The following is a 9,564-nucleotide window of genomic DNA, read 5'->3' as shown; positions in this document are numbered from 1 at the left end:
GGGACCTTGTCACGTGGGTTTTGATGGTACAAGAACTAAAGATTCAGCAGCAAGAACACAAAAAGGTCATTCTCATTTTAGGGTGTTATTTTGACTGTGGTGAAAACTACTTTTCCCCCTCTGTCTTTCATGTCACAGATGGTGGATGACATGACATGATCCCCATTTTTCAGAACTTCATTTAGAAAATTTGCTGACCTTCAAAATCATCCAAACACTTAGAAACAATAAATTGATTCTTTCAAGAAAACCTAGTAAGAGTATTTTTTTGTTGTTGTTGTTTGGTTGTTTGGGGTTTTGTTTGAAAGCCAGGTGTGAGGGAATGCTCTGTAAAGTGGTGTGCTGGAAGGAGGGGATGCATTCCTAGTCCTTGTGTCTCACTGCTTGGCTTTTGCAGACCAAAGTGCTGATGCAGCATCTTGAAATTGATGGGACTATTTCCCCTGGCATCCGTGGGCAGCAGAGAGGTGGGATGGGAGAAGGCAGCCTGGCCAAGGCTGGAGCATTCCCTGGTACCTTCAGGTATCTCTCTCTCCTTGTGACTATGGGAGAATCTTGGTGGCTGTGGTCAGATCAATCTACAAAGGTACATAGTGATAAAATAAGGGGGAATGGCTTTAAACTGGTAGAGAATAGGTTTTGATTAGATATTTAGAAGGAATTCTTTAGTATGGGGGTGGTGAGATGCTGGAACAAGTTACACAGAAAAGCTGGGGATGCCACATCTCTGGAAATGTTCAAGGAGAGGTGTGATGGGGCCCTGAGCAACCTGGTCTAATAGAAGGTGTCCTTATTCATGACAGGGAGGTTGGAACAATATCATCCTTAAGATCCTTTCCAGTCCAGACCATTCCAGGATGATTCTATGATGATGGGTTTATTGCTGCTATTTTCTGAAGGGCAACACTTCAGCCAGCACAGGTGCAGTTATAAACTCATGGCACAGACCCTTGGGTTGTAAAGCATCTGCAAGACAAGGAGGTCACAAAACTCATGCAAATATATCCTGACATTTTCCATTTTCTTTTTTTCTACACTGGAAGCAGCAAGGACTGGATAGCCTGATGTCTGTGTACTTGTGGTGTTCAGTGATTGGACCATAGGGCTTTATTAAGAAAAACCTGCAGGCTAGTTTGTTTTGCACCAGTGAAATCACCAGAACTGTAACCCTGTGCAAAGCTGTAACTAAAAACCTCTTAAATGGGAAACAATGATAATAATAATGATCTTTGCCTGACATTTGACCGGTCACCAGTGTTCTCCGCAGACATTGTCAAAGTCCTGCTGGTAAGAGAAAAGTCCTTTTTTTTGGATTTTTTGTTTTTCCTTGAATCATTTCACAGACCCATTTCCCATTCCACAGGGCAGTTCCAGCCCATACTGGCTGGTCCACACCTTACAGGCTGCAGACCACTGGGGACTGGACTGGTGCATCATACTGGGGGAAGATCTCAGAGGCTGTGGTGGAACTGATGAGGTGATTCCTCTGAAGGAACTGGCCTGAAGGAGACCATGGAGGGTCGCAGTAAGGAGCCAGCTCTGTTTATTGATGGTCAGTGTGGTGTTGATGTGCTGAGCCCTGTGGGGTGGTGGCCTCTCTGGAGAGAGGGGACGCTAGCTAAGGAGAATTATAAAAGAAGAGACTTGAAATACCAACTGTACCTCCCTTTTTAGTTATTTTTTTATGTCTTTAGACTCTCTTTTAGGGGGATTGTGCAGGTTTCCAAGCCTAAATTTTGCCCTGTGGGAAAAAAATGTGTCCTAATTTTTGTTTCTTCAGATACTAACATGGCAAGCTGGAGTCCTTGAGGAAGATGTGACCCCCTGTCAGAGCAGTTTTTTAGCTCTCCCTTTTCCTTTCCCCAAAACCATGTGATTGAGCACTGCAGAACATGTCATCAACACTAGAGCAGCCAGTTGCTTTATTCTAGTTGATGCCATCATTTCATAAATTAGATCAAAAGACAACACTGGGTCATTCTGTCCTGACTGAAGTGATTAAGTAGATCTGTGCTATTAACTGCAGTTATCTTGTGAAAATGTCAGACTTCTTGCCAAGATCTTGCAATGTTTTAAACAAGCATCTGCCGGCTGAGGATTCAAACTCTGGATTGGAGGCAATAATTTGTAACTCCTAAGTGAAAACCCATGGATTGAGCTGCCCCCTTGGACCACTGGATCCTTCATCTTGCTGCCCCTTGGTGTTGTAGTTCTGCACAGAAAACTCCTGTGCCTAGCAGTTTAGTGTCATCTTTATGGTTTCTTTCCAGCTGAGATATCACATAGCTGACAGTTGTTTACTGAGAGGCAGCAGTGGAGAGAGAGAAGCTCTAAAGAAATTAAATATTCTTTTAAAATGGCAAATCTTTCTCTGCATATTCACTCTGTTATTTCAGTGGCTCCCCTAGACATCTGGCAAGTATTTTGGCTGTGTCTGAGAGATTTTGGAGAAGGAAGGAACCTTGGCACTGGCTTTAAATGCAGTAAGACATAACTGAGAGGAGAAGAAACTGCTGCTCTAAGGAGGGAGAGCATTTGCCGCATTGCAAAGTGGCACAGGGAGTTTTTACTGCAGGCTGAGATGGGATTAACATCCCTGCAGCAGTGTTTTGAACTGCCTCCTGATTGTCTGGAGATCGCTCAGGACCTGCTGCCCCCCTGGCGCGGCAGCGCCGGCCGTTAGCATTCTTCATCCACAAATGGATGCTGAATCACACGTCGGCCCTTTAATAGTTCCCTTTAGGATCTGAGGACATAAAACATTAGGAAACTTGCAGTGCTGTAATAAAAGCCACTGGGGATGTTTGGTAAGACAAACTATTAGAGGTTTCGTCCTGCATAAGTAGTCTGTGTGTGTGTATATATATATATGTGTGTGTGTGTGTGTGTGTATAATGTTTGCTTCAGATGAAGTGCACAGACAGAAAGTCAAAGCTTACTGCCCTCTTCCAGTTCAGGACAAGACCTTTGATGTTGCTAACATGTGAAAACACAATCGATGCTGAATTTTGTGTATTGGGTTTTATCCTTAGGATTGCTTTGCAGCCTTATGAGGATGCAGCAGAAATAAAATGCTGATCTTTACAACTGCAATGCCCTTTACATTGACAGTGTAAAGGCAGGGCTCCCAGCTTTTATTTCCCTTGGAATTTTAAATGTTGTCTTGCCTATTGCGCTAAACTTCTCCGAGATCCAGTTAACTTTATTACTACAACAGGAATACTCCCCTGGTGCTGTGAGGCTGCAGGAAGAAGGTCAGACTGGTGGAACAGCAGGGGAAAGACAATGGAGTTGTCTGGCCTGTGTCTATGTGCTCACCAATCACTGTTCCAGGACATTTGCTGTGCTTGCCATTGCCTTTGCTTCCAGTGGAAAGATTCGGAGCTCTGGGTGTTTGGAACAGTGTGTTGGCTTGCAGGCTCTTAGGCGTAAGGTCACTGTCACTCACTTCCTGAAGCGGTTTAATGGCAAGGTTCAGCTGGGTTTGCTGGGCTCAGCATTGTGCTTGGGTGTCTGCCTCAGCAAAGAAAGAGCATCTCCTGGCTCATCACTGCAGGAGCACCTCAGCTTTGGAACAATGACTGTGGGGCCTGCACAGATGGGGATGGTAAATCCTCCAGCCTGCATCGTGTTAAGGGAGTTCTTCCACACAAGTCCTGCAGGATTGTCCTCTCTCTCCAGGGGAGGATTTTCCATTTGTGAAGGTAAGAGTGCTGAACTGTGCAGGGCATGTTTCTTTCCTGTTAATTCAAGGCTGTGCCAGGAGAATTGGCCCCTGGTGGGCTGGTGTCAGTGGCTCCAGGCATTTCCCTTCCTGGAATGCTGCAGCCATATGGACACAAGGACACATGCTGCTCTCACAGCCGGTAGTTTTGCTGCAGCTGACTTTTTTCCCTTTAAACTTTCAATTGCCTGAGACAATACTCAAGCTCAGGAGCAGTGTTGCTGTGATGATACTTTGCTTGTTGGCTGTAAGAATTTATTTGCTTGTTTATCACCCACCCTTGTAATACCTTAAACCCAAGGTCAGAACAAGAAAAGATTAAAAAGCCTATTTTATAGCCTCGTGTAAATACCAGGGCTATCAGAGGCATTATCCCAGTAGGATGTTAGACCTCAAATTCTTATATTCTTGTATTCTTGCATAACTTTGTCAATGTTCTCTGAGAGTAAAAACTGTTGTGTCACATCCTCAGCTGCTACAAACTGGCACAATGCCAGTGAAGTCAAAGGGGAAACAATAATTTACATCAACTGAGTTTTCTGACACTGTGAAGTGGTGAAGAGGGGACCCAAATTGTTTCCCCACATGCCCTATACTGAGTGACCTGCTGTGTCCAACTTCTGCAAGGAAGATTTATCATTTTCTTGTGCTGCTTGGCAGTTTCAGTCTAACCCCTTTTCTCCATTTCCTTCTGCCAAAAGCAAAATAAAAGAAATTAGCCAGGTCTCCATCACTCTGGATGCATCTCAAAATCCCTTGGAAATAATGTTACTGCATTCTAGTAATATTTGGCATGGATTTTTTCCATCAGTGGTGTATGGCTACCAATTATGGGCTTTTCAGGCAGTTGCACAGGGCTGTGGGAGTAAGGAGTACTCCATTCATCTCCATTACAAAAAATTTGGGGTGACAGATGTTGTTTTGTGAAATATGATAAAGAACCCCAAAGTTCAGTAGGAGATGGGGTTATCATTTTTGCATTAGGGGCTTTAACAAAGAACTGAGTATATATACATGGGTGAGGGTAATATATTTTTTTTCACCAGTTTCTCTGGTTTATCATTTCCATATCATGTCCAGTAAATTTCCTGTAGAAACTTATTTCTTGACCATGGAATTATTTTAACCACATATTTATTTCCTTAAAATCATTCGTCTACCTTTTTTTTTTTTTTTTCTTTTGCTGCTTCCTCCCATCAGTTTTTTTTTTGTTTGCCACAAACAGAGTCATTCCCAACCTCTAACATTAATGATATTCAAGTGTAAGTATGGCTTTGGTGCCAAATTTTCCAAATTACTACTGATTTCTCTGACAGAGGGAATGGAGTGCATAACTCATGAGCTGTGAGTGCTCTTTAGCCTTTCGTATGAGTAAAAGTGCTTTTTTGTGGGTCCAGGTACCACAGTGATGGAGCACAGATGGACGCATAGGTATGAAGCAGGGAGCAGTAGGGGTGCCAGGATCTGCACTTTACCTAAAGGCTATAGTTGCTCTGCACCTTAGTGACAAGTTCTCACCTCTTTCGTACCAAATTGTGTAGCAATTAAAGGGAAGAGCAAAGAAGAGCTTGTTTCTCTCAAGCTCTGGTGTCAAATATGGGACCTCCCAACACCGGGCTGAGAACAGAGAGAACACATGGCCTCAGCTGGGGTCAGGCAGAGGGTGAGGCTGAGAGAAATCTGCTGTATTTCAGCCTCTCTTACCTGGTTGATCTGAGCCTCATCACTATGTCAGCTGAGAGACTGAGACACAGTGAAACTTTGTATGACAACCTGAATCTTTCCAGGTATCTTTGTTGAAAAAAAGCTGCAGTGTTTCCTCCTCAAGCTCAAGTTGACTTGGGGACCCATCAGTTCCAAATATGCTCAGCTTGTGAAGTAATGAGTTGTTTTTTTGCATTCAAGTCGTTTGCACACCATATGCTGTGGGAGAAGAGAAGGCAAGTTGTGCTGGGTTTAAAGTGCAGCCTTTTCACGTGCTCCCTTCCATCTGCCTGTTCTTTCCCCAAACTGGGAGCCCTTTTTACCCTCCTGCCCTTAACCTGAGCTCTGTAGGACACCAGCTAAGGGAACATACTTGCTTTGTATGGTGAATTAATGAGTTCAAATGGTCACCTTACACAGCAGAGATGTGTGGGAAAGAAAACCTGTGTCAATGTGAAACATGTGTGTGCCTGTCCAGAGGATGAGGCATCTGATTCATAAATCAGTGGCAGGGAGGTAAGGAGAGATGTGTGGGTTTGGTAACAACTGTCAGACTTAAATGGTGCATTTTATTCTTTTTTATCTTAAGTCTCCCAAGAAGATCATATTTTTCACCTACATGTTTTCTCTCCAGCGCTGGCCAGAGCTTAAAGCATCCAGAAGGTCAGTGTGTTCCCATTTCGTGTCGTCTTGTGATTCCTGGTGATGCTGTGGGCACACAAAGCCTTTCAGGATCTGCAGAATACTCATCTGGGGAAACAAAAGCAGGTTGCAAAAGCTGTCTGAGAACTGTGTCTTGAATGCCCCTCTGGGCGGGTTGAAACTTGGGGTGTGTTAATGCTGAAGTTGAGTGGGACGTGAGGAAATTCAAAAACTGCATTTCCAGCACAGACACAGGAACATGTTATAGGGGAGGATGTAGAATGTATTGTTCTGCTTGTATCAATTGCCCCTTTGATAAAGACTCTGACTGAATTTGCAGTAGCTCTAGACATCAGACAGGGAGTTCTCCCATTGCAGTGAAATCTGTAGCCTGTGAAGGAGCTGCCTGAGGTTCCTGGAGGTGGGGTCTGAGACCAAAATATAGCTTTGGGACTGAGCCTGCAGCTGGCAGAATCTTCTCTTCCCTAGCGTGATTTCATGTTATTTGTTGTAGCTGTGGATGCTGAGGAGAGCCCCAAACCTGGGTGCTGGACTTGCCCGTGGAACCAGGCTAAGGTACAAAGAGCTACTCTAGGGCAAAGAGAATATAAATGGAAAGAAACCTGTCAATTTTTCCAGAAGACAGCAATTCCATCTGATATTTTAGAAAGGCCTCTGCTTTTACCCTTGGGCTATGTGCATTAGCAGTCCCTGAGCATTGTCTTCTGGGCTGAGGAAGAGTAAGGCTGTGCTGAAGTAAACCACATCATGTCTTCTCCCACACTGCAAAGGTCAGGCTGGTCCTGCCACAGCTCTGCAGTTCCTGTTTACGCCATACATGACGTTCCCAATCCCTTCAGCACTTGTGGTATAGTTTCTCTTCCTTGATAACTAACTCCAACTGGCACAGCTGAGGCATCAGCAGGATGAATCCTTGGAGTGCAGCCAGCTCTGGCTTTGATTTTGCACTTGTGTCACTGATGTCAAGCCTTTGAACAAGGCCCCTGCTACAGTGTGGGGCAGACACATGCAAGAAGAGCATTCTTGCCTTGTGGGGACAACCAGAGTCACAGGATCTCAAATGGGATGCCAGAGTGCAAGTGTTTGTTGTGGTCCAAGCCACGACTTATTTCCACCTCCAGTGACGCAAACCTGTGTCATTCCCTTTTGGTGGCTGAGCACATGGGCAGATGCTGCCCACCCCGGCATTCCTCCACTTGTGTCTGTGCAAACCCAGAAATGAGGGGCTCCATGCAAAGATGACTGGGTGGGGTCACTTGGTCTGTGGGCTGCTGGAGCTCTGAACCAAGAGCTGTGGGGCTGGAAATCTCTGAATGAAGACTGGGAGAGTGTGGGATGTGTAACGTCTCATGTAGCTGAGACTGGCAGAGGCTGGTTCTTAAACTTGTCCAGCTGCAATCAAGAGCTTCCCAGCAAGAGCTAAACATTTGCCATCAACATCTCTAACAGCTGTGGGGAAGAAATAGCATACTCTTAGCTAGTCTGTGATAATAACACCACTCCTGTTCCTTGGTTTTGTTGAAGATGTGTGTTTTTAGGGCAGGACTGTGTGTGAGAGCAGCAGCTGTTGCCTTACAGAATGCTAGTAGTGGAAAATGCACCTGCATTGTGCATGCAAAGACATTTCTAATGTTGAAGAATATTCTGTAGAAATGATTATTTTCCAGGGGACACTGAACAGTCCCTTCCTTTTCCTGACAATGCATGACTCCTTGAAAACATTGGTCTGTTCCTGTGGCCTTTCCACTGAGCAGGTGAAAAAACCTCTTCAGAAAAACTTTCTGGTTTGGAATGACAAAGCCTTTTTCTCTGTGAAAATTAAAAATTCAGTATGTGTAGATTCTTCCAAAGGGAGTTGATTTTTTTTTTTTTAATTTTTTTTTTCTCAGTCTTTCCTTGCAGTGGAAACTTTCCTAGTGTTTTACTGGTTTATTATGAAGATTTCTAGATGCTACAGCAATAACAGAATTTCCCTGCCTTTTCTGTGTTTTCTGCACACAGTTGCATGAAAACTGAAGGTCTGACTTGATGTCCTCAGCAAGATGTGGGACAAGTTCAAAGGCCTTTGGTTAAAACCCAAGTCAAACTATATGTCTGAGATATTTGGCCCTGTCACCTGCAGCTGTGAGGCTTCTGTGCAGAATAACTCCAATATGCTGAAGGGGATGTGGCTATGTCTTAAATAGCTTTCCCAATAGAAACCTTTGCTCTTATATTTGGGTAAGAATGTTTCTACAGAGCCAAAGCACCATATGCTTTGATTTGCCATTATATGAGTTGGAAAAAATAAGTAGAATTACATAATGTTACATAAACATTTTCCTTGCCTGACTGATTCATTTCCCCCTACACACACTTTAAAATACTGGGGGTTTATTTCTTTAAGTCTCAGATCTGATACTTGAAATAACTTTTTTTTCTGATTCACAGCGGTAGTAATAACCTAGATTCTTTGCTATTATAAATTAATTAAATCACAGAGCAGACCAGAGAGTTACTACAGGTGCAGAAAGGCTTTCTCTGCCTTCCTAACTTCTCCAGTCTTATTATCTGGCATGACAAATTTCTGACAATTGACTTACCAGCTTTCCAGCAGCTATGGCCAGTCATTCTTCTTAGTGAAAATCAGCCAATCCTTTTTTAACATGGAATTAATGAAGTGATGAAAATTTACATCAGCAAAGGATTTATCACAGAGCCTTACTACTGAATTAAAGGTATTTATGCTTCCATAAATACCAACCATTTTTGATAATCCCAGACTTGAAGTCTTAATTCCATCACTTTATAATTAAGCTGGTAGAGAATAAGAATGAGAGAGATATTTTTCCATCTTTAGTTAAAAAATGCTTATTTTGTTCATCCAGTAAAGAGAAATGATTACTTGAGCAAAAGTTATGATCATGCTAATTGGTGATCTAAGAAATCTAGCAGATTTATGCAAAAGGTTTTCATTGTGTGCAATAAAAATGTATTCTGATATCTCTAAAATTTTATTTTGTCTTTGCATCTGCTATACAGAGTAATCAAGTGCCAAATGCCAATATGCCTAGGGCCAAATGGGTCGATGAATCCTCCTCTTCTTCACTCACCCAGTGAATGAAGTCTTCCTTTCACTGTTACAAGTGAAAGTCAGAGAAATTCGTATGCTCTGATACCTGACTAATCACCTGTAGTTTAAATGAGACCTTGAAGAGCCTGTGTAGGTCATTGTGAACCTACTCAGGAAGTCCTGAGTCCCAGAAATAACATTCCTAAAATATTTACTGAGCATTTATTCATTTTTTCAATTGGATGGGTGCATGCTGTGAGGTGTTGCTATTGTAAACTGTTCACAATTCTCTCCTGTTGTGTTTAAAAAAACCCCCATGCCTGGATTTGTGCTCTTCCCACTGGATGTTGTCAATGTCTTTGTAAAGTACTCCTAGGGAGAGCATGCAGGTGGGCAGTGACAGAAGGACCAGGTACTACCT

Source organism: Onychostruthus taczanowskii, unplaced genomic scaffold (genome assembly GCF_017590055.1).
Source record: "Onychostruthus taczanowskii isolate IOZ18803 unplaced genomic scaffold, ASM1759005v1 scaffold27, whole genome shotgun sequence".
Lineage (NCBI taxonomy): Eukaryota > Metazoa > Chordata > Aves > Passeriformes > Passeridae > Onychostruthus > Onychostruthus taczanowskii.
The sequence above is the reverse complement of the archived record's forward strand: the minus strand, read 5'-3'. Positions refer to the sequence as shown.